The sequence below is a fragment of the Euprymna scolopes genome, chromosome 9 (assembly GCF_053919585.1).
Source record: "Euprymna scolopes isolate OS-2025 chromosome 9, ASM5391958v1, whole genome shotgun sequence".
Taxonomy (NCBI): Eukaryota; Metazoa; Mollusca; class Cephalopoda; order Sepiida; family Sepiolidae; genus Euprymna; species Euprymna scolopes.
The window spans coordinates 71,689,843-71,711,057 of NC_136490.1; the positions used below are offsets into that span (position 1 = coordinate 71,689,843).

At 33.0% G+C, this 21,215-nt stretch overlaps 1 protein-coding gene and 1 non-coding gene across 3 annotated transcripts in view; both read right to left on the minus strand.

Moving 5' to 3' along the window:
* LOC145284706 (uncharacterized) overlaps window positions 1-21,215 on the minus strand; it is a 2,222,015-nt gene that overhangs the window by 2,013,697 nt on the left and 187,103 nt on the right. The window lies entirely within an intron of this gene.
* On the minus strand, window positions 12,588-12,660 carry Trnah-aug (transfer RNA histidin (anticodon AUG)). The gene has a single exon. It is a non-coding gene; the product is annotated as a tRNA-His (tRNA).

A 21,215-nucleotide genomic window follows, 5' to 3' on the forward strand; every position in this document is an offset into this window, starting at 1 on the left:
TAGACACATAAATACTTAGAAAACTATATATATATATATATATATATATATATATATATATATATATACATACATATAGGTGCATAAATACATACATATATGTTATAAATTAATATATATATATATATATATATATACATACGTAGATATGTTGATATATGCATATAAATACATATATGCCGCATGTAGAACAGAGATTTAAATGGTGAGAATATATAAATATATAATGTCATTTATGTGTATAAATGCTTACATTAACATTATTTATATACGAGGTTCTTTCAATAAATTTCCAGACTTTTTGTACAGGCATTTAAAATTGTCATAGACTCTTGAAAATTTAGTATGTTATTGTTATACATAGATGAGATGGCTGACAAATTTATAATTTCATGTTTAAATGAACAGCTAGAGTAGGATGTCGATACACTAGACTAAAGCCTGGGTGTAACGGCTGATGAATTTCAAAAATGCAAATTGGATATGAGAAGAAGGATATGCAACAATATTCTGTTTTAAACTTGGAAAAAATGCTTCTTTTGGACCAGATTGCATGAATCAAGCATCAGTTTTACATAGGCATAAGAGATTCAAAGAAGGCAGGGAGTTGGTGAGGGATGATGAGAGGTGTGGGAGAAGTAAATAAATCAGAACATGAGAGTCGATTAGCCAAATAAAGAATTTCATGGATAAGGACTGTTGTGTGTTTATAGAGACAATAAATACATAGTTTAATCTCAGTGTGGGAACTGTACATATAATTATTTGCAAAGAAACTGAAGGTGCAGAAGAATTGCGCAAATGCACCAGTCCAAAACTCCATTTTTGTTACAATCAAATGGGCATTAAGACAGTTCCTCACCCTCTCTATAATCTTTATCGATTATTGTAAAAAAAGTGATTTTCCTATATTATTTTTGTGATAACTAATGCGGACTTTTCTATTTGTTTATTTCTTTACTTTTTCATCCATAAATTTTGCTCATTTGAAATTGTAGTGCCTGTGTACTCTCCAGAAACTCTATTTTACATTGTGATATAATGTAGGCATCAAGAAGAGTATTCGGTATTTGCAGCATTGTATTTTGTGATTATTGCAGGTACAAATGGAAAAGAAAGCATTAGATTAATTTCAAATCGGATGATAACATTGAGTCACATGGTACACAAACCGAATATCAAATGGACTTGATCATCACACGATCACGAAAAAAGAGTAACAAATCAGAATTTATATTTTGTCACTTTGATAGAGGAGTATCAACATCTCCAAGCTGTTGTTCTTCCTCAGCCAAGCTCGAAAAGATGCACCTGAAGAAGACCAGAGGTTATATCGACCGAAACGTTGTGAAAATGAATGCTGTGCAGACTAAAGCATATCCTCAGCTATTTGCAACAGATATAAACTTGAAATGAGTTTTTATGGAAATCGCTCCAGAGAAAGCATGAAGCCACTTGATGTAAGGAGCTAAAAAAAAGTAAAAAATTAACCAACAGTAAGATAGATGGATAGATTCTGACCATGAAAATAGTAATACTTTCCCCTTTATCAAAAATATCGCTCATGGAATGTGAGGACTAAAGGAAAAAAAGGAAACGAGAGTTACGAGACTGCTGAAAGTAAACCCAAAATCTACTTTCTATTCTCATGGGGTCCACTTCTTGCTCTTTTATTTTCATAATATTGAATTAGATTGATTCTATCATTCTACATGGTGACACACATATTAATCGCATAACAAACCAAATTAGTGCCAATTTAGCTCAGCTGTTGACAGCAATATGCAAATCTATAATCACTTATTTCTTTGTGTTAGTATGGTTTTAGATTTTTTTCATTCCCCAATAAAATGGCATAATGAAGATGTAGCATCTCTTTTCTAGATTGACACAATGTTTATTTTGTCCCCCATCATAAGTGCCTCTTTCCCAGGGATCTGGATTTTCCTACTTCTTTCTAACTTTGCCTACATAGGAAGACAAATAAATAGGGACTATGAATTTGAGCATGCTGCGTTCAAGTCAAATTTGATTTATTATAACCATTTATAAATAAATACTCTTGGGAAAGTAATTTTCTTCAGCTTTGAGTAAAAATAACAAATTGAATACAATGACTACAAGAAATCCTTTGAAAAACAATACTATATGAATTGATTATCTGTTAAACAAACACACAAAGCCAAACAACCAGTTTTATTTCTTCTCACCATCTTATAGAAGGCATTTTCTACTCAAAAGATTTATATTTATCGATTGTATAGATCTACTAATCATCACTGACCCATATAACATTTTTATTGCTCCATTAGTACTTAATGATTCTCTACTTCAATCCAATTCTCACCTTGACCTCTCATTTTCAATGTGATCACTTGGCAAGTTACTGAGCTATAAGTATTTCCTGGCCTCTCTGCTGTAATTTGTACCTGTTCCAGTATCAATGAGTAAAACATTATTTTTCAGATTTTTGTATTTTTGATAATTTGTATTTGAGCATGTGGTGCAATGGGGAAAAGGGTGGCTGGTTGATATTAATGCATCTAAAACCAAGCTTCTATCTTTCCATCATCAATACTCTTACTCCCGTCTTGCATCAATTAAAATGAATGGCTCTCGTCTTGGGGAAGCTCCATGTTTTGACAAGTCTGACCTTTACTCCTGATCTGAAATGGAACATAAACATCAAATCCGTTGTCAAGGTTGCTGGAAAAATGGTGGAATCATTTTACCACTCCAGTAGATATCTCACTGCCGATGCAATTCTCTACCTGTATAAGAGCCAACTACATCCTAGGATGGAATACTGCTGCCACATTTGGGCAGGAGCTGCTCGAAACATCCTATTCTGCATTGACATAGTTCAAAACAGACTTTGTAGCCTAGAAGGGGGTGCCCTTTTCTCTTCCCTACAACCTTTTTTTCACAGAAGAGACGTTGCTAGCCTATCTTTGCCGTATTATTATTTTCATGGCAAGTGCTCGCCTGCACTCCAATCTATGGCCTGCTCTTGCAAAACTTTTACGAAAAACACTTGTTTATCTGAAACCACTATCAATAATTTCCCCCACTGTTTATCTGTGCCTAAACCTAAACGTGGATTCCATAAAAAACGCTTCTTTCTTAGAACTGCTCGCTTGTGAACATCTGTTCCATTTGCCTGCTTTCCAACTGACTACAATATGGTCGTCTTCAACATAAACAAGTTCTTGATGAGCCATCTTCTTAAGTAATCCAATTTACTAAATTTCCACAACTAAGGATAACTATGCTATTGTTCCAATGACTATCATCTCCTCATTAATCCTTATCCTTAAGTGGTTTCTGGGCCTTGATAAGATGTAACTCCTTTGTAAAAAAAAAAAAAAATCTAAGAATTATTTAAGGCTTATATCTAATCATGGCTGACGTGACGAGAAAAAGCTACCCCTATGTATTAAACGAAGATTTCTATTCGAAAGGCTATACAAATTCATGAGCCTGACATAAAACATCTCTGAGTTCAACTAAATATATCAGAAGAAGTGCAGGGATTATATCAGCATAATCGTTGTGTCAATAACACCCAAAATGAGAATAGTAGTCCAAATAATCTAAATAATCCAAATACAAATAATAAGATCATGTTATAAAAAATGGAAACAAAGAATCGATCGTCTCAGATCGTAAGAAATTTTTGTAAAATTCTGACTCATTGAAATACTTTAACAAAAACAAAAAGTTATATCTTGAACATTCGAAAAAAAAACACATAGTAGAGAGCTGAAGAAATCACTGTATTTTCGGGCATATCAAACATATAATTTTTAAAGATACATAAATGAATACTATTGATAATTACATAAAACCAGTACATTAGTTGCATATTTATTTCGTTTAATCATATAATATAACATAGATTTCAAATTACGGCAAATGCTATCAAATTTAAGTGAACAATATATATTATAAGATCCTGGTAGATGAAGGCGTTTCAAACCTCTGTGTGAGCTAGAATGAACTCCTAGTAAAGAAAATAGAACTCTGCTAGTTAAGTAAATGAAATATATTTAATTAAGTTAAAATTCTTGCTATACTTTTTCATGAATATACATGTTCTTGAAGAAAAAATGAAAACATCTTCACACCTGAACCATTAAAGATATGTAAAACTTATGTTCTAGAAGACTATGATAAATGGCCATATCCAGTAAAGTAGTTGGTTAAATAATTATATGAATTATTTTTTGATAATATGGCTGTTGTAAAGCAATGATCGGTGATCGAATACATTCCTATTATGTTTAACTGAATATGCCAATATATCTTCCTAAAAACGATATTTGTAATGAAAAAGTAAGATATTGACCACTTAAGAGTGACTATGACATAAAATTCTAGTAAGCTGCTGAGAAAGTAAATTAAATATATATCATTAAACAAGTGCTTCAATAGTCAAACAGATTCTTAAAATCTTTTGTAACATAACTGATTACTAATGCCGGTTTACAAAGGAAAATGAGACAAGCATACAAACAGGTGTCATAACCTAATTGCGTGGTGCTGATTTCAAATTGGGTTTTCATTTTCAATCATTATTTTTCAGTTTTAGATTTGTTCTCTCAAATCTCGATCAACGACTTTGTCAGTCAGTAGAGCGGTATCTCATGTTTTGGTTTCAAATAACATTTTCTTTAATCTGTAATAAAAATAATTCCAATAATATCCAACAGACTTTCTTAATTAATTAGATTTACCAGAGATGCCACAGCATGTACTGCAATTGAAAATTGCTATACCAATTATCATGTTGCGAAATATAAACCAACCCAAGCTTTGCAGTGGTACCTGGCTTGCAGTAAAAAACATTAATGAACAACATTGTAGAAGCAACAATTTTGTCAGAACCTTTAAAAGATGAAGATGTTCTCATTCCACGCATTCTTACAATTCCACCGGATATGCCATTTCAATTTAGGAGATTACAATTCCCAATTCAATTGTCGTTTTCAATCACCATCAACAAAGCTCAGGGACAATCTTTACAATTGTGTGGCTTACATCTACACACTGACTGCTTCTCACATGGATAATTTTTGTTGTATGTTCAAGAGTCAGCAAGCTAGAAAATCTCTATATCTGCTCAGAAAATGGAACAATAAAAAAAAATTGTGTATCCACAAGTAATGGGAAATTAAGCATATAAGAAACATGCATTTTCTCATTTTGAGATTTTTTTCAATTTTACCAAATTGAGTCACAGCAACACGTGACAGAATACAGCTAGTACACACACACGCACACACACACGCACACGCACACACGCACACACACACACACACACACACACATATATATATATATATATATATATATATATATATATATATATATATAAGGGGTTCCATTCGAAATTCTGTAAAGATTCCAAAGTGGGAAAGATTGTATTGAGAGAACCAAAGAGATGACATCGCTAAAACTTTGTAGAAACACTAGCCAAAGTCCGAATAGTATTCTAAATAATCAGAACAATTCAAATTATCAATACTCATGTAAAAAAAAATTCGAAACATAAAGTAAAAAACAATTCTGATTTTCTCATTGAAGAAAGCCGCCGTCATATTATATTCATGTTGCAGTTGACAAGGAAATATGGTATATTACACAGAATAAGCAGCAATATTGTTGCTACAGAGAATAAGTAAAAATTAATATTCTCCATAAGCAAGCTGTAACATATATGAAATAGCTATGTTGATTGTGCAATTGGATGATTGTTTTAAAAAGATAATGTGTCAATTTTATTTTATAAGTGAATTGTTTGTGTTGTATCATTTATTAAATTCTTCTTTTTGGGGCGAGGTTTTGTTGAGGGGAATTTTAACAAGAGATTTTTGGAATTCTTCTCTTCAAAGGAAATATTTAATTTAATTAAGCATATGTCCATCAATCATCATATCTTTCTGACAGTCAGTAGTTTTATAATAAAACATGTTCAAAATAAAAAAAAATATCTCACCATTCTAAGTGCATGGAAATTAAAACCATTGCTTTCTAAAACGACGAAAGAATTTTATCATGGCAGCAACAAAAAATAAAGTTTTTCATATGATTTTCGTGAATGCAAATTATCATTTCGTTTGTTATGAAAGAAAGTCAATGATAACCTGCCATCCATTATCCATTATCAACATTAATGCACATTCAGAGTTTGCAGAGAAAATATGATATCTTCATAATGTGTCATCACTCTGCGTGTAGGATGTCATAAAAATATGCTTCCTGTTCTCATGCTTTACACTTGATGGGTTAGGGTTAGGGTTAGGGTTAGGGTTAGTTAGTGACCACTACAATCCACAATTTAAAAAAAAAGGTGCTTATTTTTGTAAATGCTCAATTTGACGTTAAATTATAATTAGGTCAGAAGTTAATCTAACAATAACCATAAAACCTGCATGAGCGACTCAAGTTAATTCATATCTAAAACACACACGAATACTTTACATGGGAACAAAGAGGGGGGATTGGTAAAAACTAAGATGACATGCAATCTATGTATTTTGCATATAAATATATATATTTATATAACAAAAGTACCCGTCGTTAACTGGGTTCAAAAACAGTGTACAGAAAATGGACTCTGATTTATGAAAGTATGATAGCTTATGAAAAGGAATGGTTGTAAAAAGATAGCTTCGAATTTGGGGGTATCAAAACTAAAGCAAAATATGATGAAAGTAAAAATAAAATAGATAAACCCCATAATTTATTATACCATACCTGTTCACACTGAAACACTTATCACAATATTCTGTGGATCTATATTAAAAAAACCTTGTTAAACTTTGTGACATATTTCCATTCTATGGAGGTCAGGTGCAAACGAATATCCCATAATTTTATTATACCATATTTCTTCAAACTGAAACATAATTATCAAAGTATACTTACGCAGATAGATATGAAAAGTCTTTATTAAAGTTTGTGCCTATTTCCATTCTATGGAGGCCAGACGCGAATGCAGACCCCACAATTTTATTATACACTCCCTATTTAAGTTAAAACATACTTATCAAAGTATTCTTAGTTACATCTATATCAAAAACACTAGTAAACGTTTTCTTTTAATTTTTACATTTTTTATTTCCATACTTTGTGTACCAGACGCGAACGCAGACCGCACAATTTCAATTAACCACCGTGCTGCCAAATCAAACATACCCATTCCTTTGTCTCGATAATCTTCTATCATTATATGTAATCAGTTTTTTAAAATAGTCAACAATATAGGAACTAATTCGTGACCACACACACACACACACACACACACACACACACACACACAAACATTCAGCTTTATATTATATATATATATATATATATATATATATATATATATATATATATATATATATATATATAGGTAGATAGATAGGTAGATAGATAGATAGATATAAATTTTCCTCAATTCATTGATCATAATAGCTCTATAAACATACACATGCATAGACAGACAGACAGACAGACAGACACACACACACACACACACACACATATATATATATATATAACTACTTCATTTATTCACATAAATTTAATATACGAAAGTATAGATTTATGTGTAAACTTTAATTATTTACTTCAAAGGTGCTGAGTACGTAGGTAGAGCTAGTTAGTAATTTATAAAATATATATGGCGATTAAGCTACACTGAATATAATAATAATAATAATAACAAAGCAACCTGGACAAGAACAACCATACCATAAATAAAAATACTTATAACGAACAAGATAAATGCAATTGTAGACACCGCACATTTTGGCCAGCCCAAAATAAATGTCTAACAAAAAGCGTAATTTATCAAGCAACAATATTTGCGAAAGAAAACCCAAATAGCAAGAAATATTACATAGGCATGACTTCCTTAGATTTCAAAACCCGATACTATGACCACAAAAGCACATTCAAAAATAAAAAACACCGTATAAAAACAACACTAGCGAATAAATACTGGGAACTCAAAGAAAGCAGACATTCGCCGGTAGTCGAATGGAAAATAATGAGACAAGCTACCACATGCAGACATTTAGACGACCCATGTAAATTATGCCTCTATGAAAAATTTTCTATCCTGTACTTTAAAGAACCTCAAAATCTATTAAACTGTAGGCAGGAAATAGCAAACAACTGTGTTCACAAAATAAAAATTACTCTAGGATAGCGATACAAAATAGCTTTAAAACTAACAATAACAATAGAAAAAAACAAATAAATAAATTAAATAAACATGAATATACATAAACGATCACACACATATATGTATATATATATATATACATGTATATGTATGTGCATGTATGTGTGTACACATAGGTATATTTATATGTATAAAAAAAAGAAAAAAGGAGAACGTGTACCTAAAACCACTAACCTAGTTCTAAAACAGATCCTTTGTTTGATAAAATGCATGCCCGTTGGCTGATAGGAAGGGGCGCGGTGGATACTAGAAAGCTGATTGGCCAACTAGAAATCCTCAACATATATAAAAACAAGAAGCAACCACAGAATTCGCGCATAAGCCTGGCAAATCCTATAGTTGGATGAAACGCAGAATATTCAGTGTAGCTTATTCGCCATATATATTTTATAAATTACTTACTATATATATATATATATATATATATATATATATATATTGTTACAATGCAAATTATTAATTCCGCTAGGAATGGTGGAAAAACGAACGTAAAAAATTAATATAAATAAATTTCCCAGGATTCCTGGTGAAAATTACACTGAAACATAAGATTGGGATAATCTCATTCTCAACATACAGGTAAAAACAATGACAAACGACGAACACATGCAAAGCAACAGAGACTTCACCCTTAAAAAATATAAATTTTACTAATAAAAAATCGATTATAGATGTAACTAAAAGTAAGAAAAACTAAACGAAAGAAAAGATAATCAAGTTATGAGGCAACAGACTTATTTTTAGATTAAATCCACTGATCGAAAAATCGTCATATATGCAATTAAAAAGTCCATTAAAATTGTTCAGCGAAATTTGTATTCCAGTAGTGGCGGTGTAAAAGAATTGATCATGAGGGAATTCAGAAAGTCTCTAAATTGCTTCTAATCCCTGATGGGTGGATCACTCTTAGTTTTAAAGCCTGCATATAATGTCGAAGAGGACACCAGGCTTTTAATAATCCAACAAATTTTAAAAGATGCCCCAGTTACCACCAGAGTGAAGTCCCAAAAGCCCTTGTTCAACTCAAAAATAAAAAAATTCTACCCAATTGAGAAATGGAAGGAGGAATGGAAAACTATACTCCCAAGGGAGGGGACATCATTGAAGACCCAACTTTGTGCCTCACAGATTTTGCTACAAATAGTAAGAAGCACTGGGTAGCTGCAAACCGGATCAGAACAAGACACTGCAGGACTGTTGTAAACAAACACAGGTGACAACTAGACTCCCCAATCTGCCCAAAGTGCAAAGACCCACCCCCAAGACACATACCACCTGATCCTACAATGTCTAGTCACCCAATTGAAAGGCGGCTATGCGGCAGCCCATCTATCTGAAGACAATTTCTCAGACTGGCTACTGTCAGCAAAAGAGAGAAGACAAAGATAGCTTACAGTTCTTTTCTTTTATATGGGGATTTTTATTTTCACTTTTTCTTTATCTGGCAATGCTAGTTCATATTTCTTTGGTTTGAAAAATATCTTTTATTTATTTCTTATTCTTTCTTATCATTCGTCGTCATTCTTGGAGATATAGTGGAATTTTGCCCTCGCTTACTTCATTTGTTCATTTTTCGTATGTTAAAATGCCGATACATTGCAGACATATACTGTTGGTCTCTCTATTTTATTTACGCTGGTTGAGATATATTTTCCATTTATTTCTTATTGTTCTCTTTTCTTATTTGTGATATCTCCTTATTTCAGATTCTGTATTTCATATCATTTAAAGGTGTAGCAGTATTTCGCTGGCTGTCGCCTTCTCAGCCATTTCTCTCCCTCCGCTACCTTCGTATTTTCTCGTCTGCCTCAGTTATAGATGCAACAGAAATTTGTTGTGCTCCCTTCGCCGTCTCGGGGCATTTTCTAACAGTTCTTACCCTTTGCTTTCCTTATTCTTCTTCATGGCCAATAACGTTTCTTTCACACGCGTGCGGCGTGCTGTGTAATGTATCTTTCTTTACACTTTGTTTTCATGCACACGTGCTGATAAATGTTTAATCTCTTTCTCTTTTAAAAGGCTGTCCACTTTTCCTTTTTTTATTCAAATCTTTTCTCTCCCTTTCTCTTTTTCTACTTTCACATGGACAATAAATAAGAAAATAAACAAATCCCCCCCTCTCTCTCTCTCTCTCTCTCTTTCTCTCTTTCTCACTCACTGTCTCTTCGTACACAAATCTTCGCTGACAACAATTTCAAATAAAAATAAAACAAAATGTTGACGATTTTTGGCTAAAATTAAAAAAAATAAAACAAAACCTTTTTTAATCCAATGACGTGACTATATAACAATATATTAATGCAATATTAATATTGCAATAAAATTCTATTAAATGCTTCCTCTGAAAGCTCCCAAAACTTCCCTTGAATTTGTTATTTATCATTATTTATTAAATCATCAAATTCCACCATAAAATGAACTGTAATAAAACATATCTGGCAACTTATTCAAAAACTCTATTAACAAAAATATTCAATCGGAGGAAGAATCCTTATCAATTCTTAAAATCCACTGAACAAATTAGACTATTGTTTTTTTTTTCTAATTATAGTTTAAGTTTTAGTGATAGTAAGTTAAAACTTAACCCTTGAATATTTTGGGGGTGATTTAAGTTGCATGAAAATACGAACGAGCATATTTTAAGAAGAATTTTCTAACTGATAAAAGTTCAATGAGAATAACGTTTGAGTTGTGAAAATTACTGTTGTAGCCCTAGGAAAGGGTATAAAAAAAGACTCAAACAACGGGCTTTGGTAGAAAAGAATATAGTGTATGAGAAAGCAAATACACAGAAAGGTTGTCGGTATTTACTAATTGTTGAGTTAGACAGTCTGTAATCTTGCCTTAGATTGCGATATTTCCTTGCGATAGTAGAAACTTTGAGGGCTTTTATAATGGTTAAAAAGTCAATTATGAGTGAATGTGTAGGCTCCCCCATAACAGCCCCTCCCAAGTCCTTACTCTGCCAGAGTTACTAGTACGATTTTTCCCACCCCCTTCGGTGGGGCCGGGCATGACTCACAAAGACCAGATGTGGGGGTAACCCCACATATCTGACCAGTCAAGTCAAGGATTCGTCACTTGACACTCAGTCCAACAGGTGAGGGGCCGGGAACCGGCCCAGCACCTGTTGGACTGAGGTACACCGCCTGGGTAATACCTAGGAGGTCCACCCTCCCAGGCCTTGCCACCGGGCTTTCCGGTGGGGCAAGTTTATTGCTTGCTGCCTGAGGCGCCCTGACCGGGGAATGCCGACGGGGTTACTCAGGCAATTTTTAAAATTGCAGGAGTGCCCCTCCTTTAGGGGAGCCTGCGGGGTTCCCACTTTCCGGCCTTGTGCCACATTTTGCTGATGTGGGTAGCAAATAAATATCAACCATGCCTTTACTTTTCCTTCCTAAATCGGCCGCGTTCTAAAGCTGCTTGGGGTAGTTTCATGTCGAAAGTATCATATATAATCTTAATGACCTTTTCTTTATGATATGCATAGTTTGGATCATTCAACAGATGCTTTCTTATTTGATTAAGGTGTCTTTTACGTGTGAATGTAGGATCTTGAATGATGTACACCATATTTTTTATTCTTTTGTCTATTGTATCCAGTTCCCAGAAAGGCGTGTGAAATGTTCATTGATAATCATGTTCAGCATTAACATGCATAAACATAATATCAACGAAGTATTATGGAAATTATTATTGAAAATGTTCTTCCAAACCAAAAGATAACATTTATTTAACAGTGTGGACACTTTGATTCTCTCGGTGAAACCGGTCAGAATTATCTAAAAATTACCTCATTCAATTTTTGCTTGGATTACTTTATAATTTTCAACTATTCCAGAATCTATGAAAATATCCCTGTCTTCTATTTTTTACTAAATGTGAGTCACCTCTTATCGAGTCTTAAGTAGAATTAATTACATTAGACTTAAAAATGATCATGTTATATTTAGCTGGAAAGCAGTCCCACAGTGTTGTGTTTCATAGATAGACAAGAAACAAACTTTGCTTATGGAATTTTCGTTTATTTTAGACACAGATAAAAAGTAAGGGAAACTGATGTAACTACACAAGTATTTGTTGCAGATCTTTTGCAAGAGAGACCATATATTGAAGCTCAGATTACAGATGAACTAAATTTAATATTATAAATATTATATACTAGCGGCTGCGCCGCGTTGGCACACACAACACCGAGTCAAACACAAAATCGAGTACACTCAGCATGAAGTACACTCAACATCGTCTTATCATCAATGCTTACCTGTGAACTCAGAGTATGGGAAATTCCAATATGCACAAATCAAAATCACCCAAACGGTGGATAAAATGATGATTAAAATTATTGCGAACTTGCCAGGATCCGAACCTGGAATCTTCTGATCCATAGTCAGACGCATTATCCATTGTGCCACAAATCCTGCCCGTATGCTGAAAGATGTTACTGCAACTGTATATAGAGTGCTAAATTCCGTTGACATGAGCAGGTAGCTTTTTCAACAATTGCACGAAACGGCCACAAAACCCGTATTTTGGGCTTTTTGTGTGACTCGGCGTTGTTCGTTACGAACCATATATAGATAAGGACAATCTAGGGACTCACACCTTTCAGAGAAATAAAGAAATTTTCAATTCGGTGTATCCGTTTGAAAGTTTTATTCGTATATAGTCACACACACACACACACACACACACACACATACACACGCACATAAATAAATGAATAAATAAACATTTAGAATTTTATCAATAGTATAGATTACAAAATACAAGGCTCAAATACACGGATATCACTTTAATAGAACAGACTAAAGTTTAATGAAGACATTTTCAGTTGATTTTCATATAAAATAAAAATATAAATTAATTTTTTCTATGACTTATCTGATTAATCAGAATATAAAAATAATTATATATTTTTAAAATCTCAAAAGTATCATATGGGTGGAATCGATTTACCAAAACAACACAATTTACGTTTCATTTCTCATATTTATTGATTACTATTTGCATATTTGCAGATTGATTTTTTTAGTTAATGTCTTTCTGCTTTCTTATCGTTTTTTTTTCTTTCTGAATATCATTAAGTAATTAGGTTGACAGAAAACAGAAATTTAGAAATAAACGTACATTTATTTAAAATTAATTAATGTAATATGTAAAGATAAGTCGGTCAGGGTTTTTCAAGTTAGACTTAAATAGCAATGCATATACGTCTGCTAATCTGTCGGCTAACATTCACATTTGCGGTGACTTCAATGTCCATAATGTGGAATGGCTGACCCACTCAAATAAGACCGATGATGAGGGGAGGTTCTCTCATGATTTTGCGATTGCCTATGACCTCACTCAGATTGTTCACGAGCCCACCCGTCTGCCCGATATTACCGGTCAGTATACAAGCCTTCTAAACCTTTTTCTTTCAACTTCCCCTGAACTATGTTCCTGTTCTATTTTATCTCCTCTGGGATCCTCAGAGTACTCCATTGTATCAGTTAAGATAAAAATGAAATGTAATAAGTCTTCAGACGTACCTCTCCACCGTACTGTATACCGATAGTCTATGGCTTACTGGGATAGCTTCCGTACATTCATATCTGATCTACCTCTGCATTCCATCTTTAAAAAGGATGTGTCCTCTATAGTATCAGATCTCACCGAATGGTTAATTGTAGGCATAGACCGATTCATACCATCTAAAAAATTCCAACAAAAACCTACCAGCCAGCCATGGTTCTCTCCAGAATGTGCTGCTGCCATCGTGCACAGAAATCACTTTTTCCATAGCTACCAATGTAATAGATGCACTGAGACTAAAGCTGCTTTAAGGACTGCCAGCAACCACTGTAAAAGCGTAATAAAAAATGCAAGAGAGCTATATGCTCAGTCTGTTAAATCCAAAGTAGCTGATCAGCGGCTTGGTTCCCACCAGTTTTGGCAAATAACAAATAGGACCCTGAACAGAACTGTGCATTCTATCCCAACCATTTTCAATGGACCAGAGGTCAACTCGTCAGCATCAGACAAGGTCAAACTATTTGTCAAGAACTTTGCAGCTAATTCTATCCTATGCGACAATGACCATCAACTCCCCGTATTTCCGCCTATAACACATAACACACTATGTAACATACAAATATCTGTGCGTGAAGTCGCCAAGCTAATCAAGAACCTTGATTCCAATAAAGCAACTGGCTCTGACGGCATTCCAATTATAGTGTTAAAAAAGCTTCAACCAGAACTTGCCCCCATACTTACAAAACTGTTTAAGCGTTGTCTTAAGGAGAAGTGCTTTTCAACACCCTGGAAAACCTCATCAGTATGCCCTATATTTAAGAATTCAGGTGGTAAGTCATCTCCCTCTCAATACAGACCAATAAGTCTACTGTGTGTAATGAGTAAGTTGCTGGAATCCATATTGAATAGAGTAGTCAACCACCTCAGTAGAAATAACCTTCTTAGTGACATGTAATATGATTTTCGTTCTGCAAGATCTACCACAGATGGGTTAACAGTTATATCCCATAGGATTAGCGAATCTCTCAACAAAGGCTTCCTTTCTAGGGCAATTGCTCTTCATATATCAAAGGCCTTCGATAAGGTATGGCATAAAGGCCTACTTCACAATATTTCCAGCTATGGTATAACTGGAAAAATTTTCTCAATCATGAAATCATTTCTCTCTGATAGGCTCATAAGAGTAGTGGTTGATAGGCAGAAATCAGAGGCCTGCAGTATTAATGCTGGAGTCCCTCAGGGGTCCATCCTGGGCCCAACTCTCTTCCTGATCTACATCAATGATCTCCCAAAACACATACTTAAATCATTCATTGATATCTATGCTGATGACACGACCATCTATGGCAACACATCAAAGGCCGTAAATGACAAAGTTCTCTGATTCTCTCTCCTCTGATCTTGAGCGTGTGGTATAATGGGGGAAGAGGTGGCTGGTTACTTTTAATGCATCTAAACGAAGCTCCTACTATCTTTACATCATCAACGCTCTGATCTCCCTCTGGCATCAATTGAAATGGATGGCTCTCGTCTAAGGAGGCCCCATGTTTTGATAAGCTTCTGGTTTTGACCTTTACTCCTGATCTGAAATGGAACACTTACATCAAGTCTGTTGTCAAGGTCGCTGGGAAAATGGTAGGATCCTTCTACCGCTCCAGAAGATATCTCACTACTGATGCAATTCTCTATCTATATAAAAGCCAAGTACGTCCAAGGATGGAATACTGCTGCCACATCTGGGCAGGAGTTGCTAAAAACAACCTATCCTTCCTTGACAGATTACAAAATAGGCTTTGTGGCTTAGTGGGGGATGCCTTTTTCTCTTCCCTGCAACCTCCTTCCACACAGAAGAGACGTTGCGAGCCTATCTTTGTTTTATCTCTATTTCCATGGTAAGTGCTCGTCTGAGCTCCAATCTCTGGTCTCCCCTCGCTAATCTTTCACGATAAACCCCCGTCTAGCTGAAATCACTGTCAATAATTTTCCCCACTCTTTATCTGTGCCTAATTCAAAACGTAGATTTCATGAACAAAGTTTCTTTCTTAGAACTGCACGCCTGTGGAACTCTCTACCACTTGCCTGTTTCCCTCCTGACTTCACCTTGGATGTCTTCAAGTCCAACATAAACAAATTCCTAATGAACCGCCCCATTAAGTAATGACACTATCAAATCTCCAATATTAATGAATACTACAACACTATCCCATTGATTACTGTACACACAATGACCCTTATCCCCGAGTGGCTTCTGGGTTTTGATAAGTGGTGACTTCCATGTAAAAAAAAAACGTTTCTATCTTTGTATTTCAATTATTAACTCTGCTTATTATTAAAACGACTTGTGTTTGTAACCTGTAAATTAACAGAACAATCATTTTCTTAATTCAAATTCAATACTCCCGGGCAATTTATTCTGTATTGATGTAGGCAGGGTCCCTAGTATTTTGAGGAAATCAATAACTTCTTATATAAAGGGCAGTTGTCTGTTTGTATGTGTGTTTGTATATTCAACTAAAAGAAAGAAAAAAAAAACACTAAAAACCAAAGAAACATAAACTTAATATATTTTGACTAGTGTTGTCCCAGATGAATAATAAATGAATTTATAAAAAAATATTCATGCTTTGGAGGTCAACTAGGTCAATTTTCGTCGGAGGAGTGTTGATTTTTCAATTATTAATTTGAAAAGATACTGACTGGTTCCTCGAGGAATTTATTATATAAAGAATTGTTTGCATGTATGTGTTCAGCTAGAGGAGATGGGCTGGGTAGATGAGAAAGAGAAAATTGGGGAGATGGAGGCGTAAAAGAGAGTAGGAAGAAACAGAGTCGAATAGAGAGAGGAAAAAGAGATAGAGGTTTTAATAGAAATATGTTACACGTTTGCCCTGGACAACGTCGAGTAGGCCTGCTAGTTTATTATAAATGTGCAAAGAAAATTAAATTTGGACTCATAAAATTAAATAATTTTTATTTCCAATTTTTTTAATAATCTTTAGATTATTAATACTTAATCATAAAGCAATCACAAGAAATAAAATAACTTACTGTAAAGTCCAAAGCAATGGCTTCATTTTTAAAAGTTACTTTCTGGTGTATTAAATTAAAATCGTTTGTTGTTTGTTTAAAAGTTTAAATAATCATATCACAACATATTCTGTGTTTTAACAGTGTTGTGATATACACTTTTCAATACCCGTATAAGAACTAAGATTAATATTTGTTTGCAAATTTTAAATTAATATTACAAGTAATGATGAATCTAACTACTGTACCTAGTATTTAATGAAATCAACCAGTTGTAAAAGATTGGGAGAACATGATTTCATATTCGTTTGAAAGTGCAAACACAATCATAGGCATCAGATCAAATATCATGAAACTGTATAAAAAACACAAATAATATTTTGTTAGTATTGCGTGTAAGAAGGAAAACCCAGATTCAAATCGAAAAACAAAGACTTGAAACGGATACAAAGTTACAGATTTAGTTTCATTCTCTGCAGCAGAGATACACGATTTGATATTTTATGGATATAGATCCAGACAAAGTATGAAGCCAATTTATGTAAGAAGCTAAAAATACTATTTCAAGGTCAAAAAAACAGTTAACATTAAGTATGAGGAAGATAAATTCCGTCTAAGAAAACAGCAAGTTTTCCGATTTATTAGAAACATCACTGATTAAATGTGAGAGCTGAAGTATGATATGAGATGCGAAATTAAACGCAACATCCATTTTGTTTAGCCACTGCAATCAAAAGGATCATTAAAAATGCAACTATTATTTTTACAAAATATATTGATGATTAACTTAAAGGCAACGTGATGTATGGTAAAATTCTGTTATTCAACTAAACTTGTTTTACAGCATATCATTACCGTTGGGGCTATTTCATGCTAAAATACCTATTGTCGACATATTACCACAGTTGTAAGTAGAGGTTTTCATAAGACCCATTAAATGATGTACCAAGGGCAGGGCTCTAGAGATGAAAAATGTGCCGGTGTAAGATCTTTTCTTGGTCCCCGCTTTCCAACACTGGTCATATCTAGATAATTCAGTTGCACTATGTCCTATATTCTGAGTAATAAATAATCTGCTGCTCATTTAAAATTAGATTTGATTTTTTAAAAAATACAGTAAAATCTTTATGGTGTACATACTCGTCAAGGAAAGAAGAATGGCGTAAATTGATCAAATATTTTTTTTTAATTAAAGAAAATCAAATTATACGATTTTTAGTGATTTTTAAATTGTTTTGAATATAAACAAAATTACTTTAGTCGAATTTAATTGTCGCTCTTGAATTTTGGCAAATAAAAACATAATGCTCCTCCAGGTCTCTTCTTCATTTACGCATTAAATTTGATTTTCTGAATTAAAAAAAACTACTTGTTAAATTTACGTTATATTTTGAAATATGATATCTTCGTTCCGTGACAAGTATATACGTCATAGAGATTTTTCTGTATTTTTGTTTTTTAAGTAAATGTAATTCTAAATAAGCACCAAGAATCTTTTTAAAAGGTCTGTGGATTTTATAAATTCAAATAAAAGACTCCAAGATGGTTTAAATTTTAGGTACTTGTACAGTTTAATCAAGACATTAAAAAATGAAAATATGGAAAAAAAGTTTAAATTGTACGTATCCGTTATGGAATGAAGTTCTCCAAAAAAAAAATTTCATTTAATTTCATCAAGTACATTTTTTTTACACCGAAAAAACAATTTGTTATGATACTGAGCAAAAGGTTCGATTTTTCGGACGAAAAGCTATTATTAAAGATGGGGAGGGAGTGTCAGCGCGTTAACTGGAGTTATCTCCCCGTAGCGTGCTCCATAAATTTCATAATGGCTGACTTCAACGCGCTCTCATAAAAACGTGTTTTTCCGCTGTAAAAAAAAAACCACTCGATCAAATTAAATGAAATTTTTTTTCAGAGATCTTCAGTCCAAAATGGATACATACAATCTAAACTTTTTTCGATATTTTCATTTTTTTAGTGTCTTCATTAAACTGTACAAGTACCAAATTTTATTTACAACACAAATCAAAAATGATTAACAACTTAATCAACTTATCAGTACTATATGCCTCTATGGCTGATTATTTGCATAATGAATCTAACTACTGTGCCTAGTATTTAATAATGTGTAGTGTCCATAGTTGTAACACTCGCAATTCCCTTTTAGCTTCAAAGCAACAACCAAAAAATAATGAATAATTGTCCATGTCAATGTTGATATTCATGGGCTCGCTAAACTATTATGCGCTCTGCTGTGGCGCACTGGCTGCACCCCTTTCTTGGGAGGTGTGACCAGAAGCACTTTCGTATCAATAAAAGAGAGCAGCATTCTCTGTCCATCTTTCTGCTCCATGGAATAGCCTACTTAAAGAGGTAGTGACGACGCTTACCATATCCGTATTTAAAATCACACTAGTTTTCGGAAGATCACTGAAGTTAAGGTATCCCTTGAACTTTGTAAGTATTAAATGGATGACCAGTTTGGGAATACTAGGTGCTGTATGTAGACGGTCCTTTGCTTATTCTGTCATTGTTTCTTAGTTATTTTGACTTTGCATTGCTACTAAGTTTAAGCAATGCTGGTTCAGAGGAGGTGTAGCCGAGTATCAAGCAATCTTTTCTTTAAAATACACTCCCTGTGTAGGCAGCCTTACAGGAGTTATCCGTTGTCTTTCAAGACTAGAAGTGGAGGCCTACTATACAATCATGCACTTCTTATTATGCCGTGAAAATCCTATTGTTTTCTCTTGATGGTGTGTAAAAAGCAATCAGTATTTGCGCTTCTGTATTACAAGCTAGATGTTATGTCAATCATCTCAAGTGACAATGTTATCAATTTGGAAACACTTCTTCATTCAATATGAAATATGATTAATGAAGCTTGCAAAGATTTAACTGCGAATAGAATTGTTGACCTCTGTTGCAAATTTTGAATAGCAAATTTTTATTTGCTATTGCACAATTCACAAAAGCTGAGATTTTAATTGTGGTTTTAATGTGTTTTGCAGTTTTACACTTGAATAGTCATTCAAATTCTAGAAAAATGATTGGATGTTCAGAGAATATGAAATGGTTATCTTGTAAAAGAGTTATTGAATTTGTGTTGTCTGGAATCTCTGTTACAATTACCCAAAAACGATTTAGCGTCGGATTTTCAAGTTGAGATAATTGTCAATTGATAATAACTTTTCGATAAATTTTATTTGATAATAACTTTTCGATAAATTTTATACTTTTCAATTTTATTGAATTTGAAAATTAACTACGTTTTAGTTTGGCTTTTTTGTTTTTCTTTTAATATAATAATATTTTATCTTGGTTCATATTGTTTAATTTATATCCAACATTCTGAGCTTGTGGACTTTCTAAAAAAAATATTAGAAAACATAATCTGGCGATTTTTCTAAAAAGAAATATTGTTTTTATTTACATAATTTATACGTTTGTGATTATCGTACTTATCTTTATTCTTCACAAAGGTTTGTTTATTGCACTTCTTTAAGTTTTTTGTCCGAAACATGTAATATGAATATAGGTAAATAAATATATTAGATATAAGGACCATGGTATGTATAGAATAAAGTTAAAGTTTTCCCTATTCTGATGATCTGAATGGATTATTAAACAAAAGATAAATAAAAAATCTATTTTGTCATTTATTTTCTCCTACCACTGATTCATATTGTGAAAAGATTAACTTTTCTTTTTTTGTAAATTTCTTTTACATTTTTAAAATTTAATTCCGCATGATATTTTCATTTTTATAACGTAAATTTATAGGAATGCAATACCACTTATCTTTACCGGGTTTAGTAAATATAATACAACACATAATTTAGTAAACACGGATTCCGCTTTATTTTAGAATAACATTTTGCAAAAGTGAACATACGTGTTCGGCGTATTCAATACAGCATTGAGAGAGAGAGAGAGAGAGAGAGAGAGATTAAATTTAGGCAGCAATGACATCGATCGATATGCCGCTCCCCATTTAAGGGGGTACCAAATTGGTCAAAGGGAAAATTATTCCCAACTCGCATTTAGGTAAAAATGCAATTTCGTATGAATAATTGAATTCATTCAAAAAGTATCGCTAATGAAAACATCTATATATATATATATATATATATATATATATATATATATATATATATATATATATATATATATATATATATATATATATATATATATATACTAGCTGCGCCTGTCCAGCGTTGTCTGGTAGTAAATGAAAAATGATTGGCTTGTTTATGAAGAAAAGGAAAATAATTTTGCTGACTTCAATTTTGTAAGTAATTTAATTTATGAAACACGGATATTTTAGAAAGTTCGTTAATTGACTATTGTTAGTAAAGAACAAATAACGTGTAATTAAAGTAGAAACTTTGTTTTAATGTTTAAAAATATAACGTATTTTTAGATATTA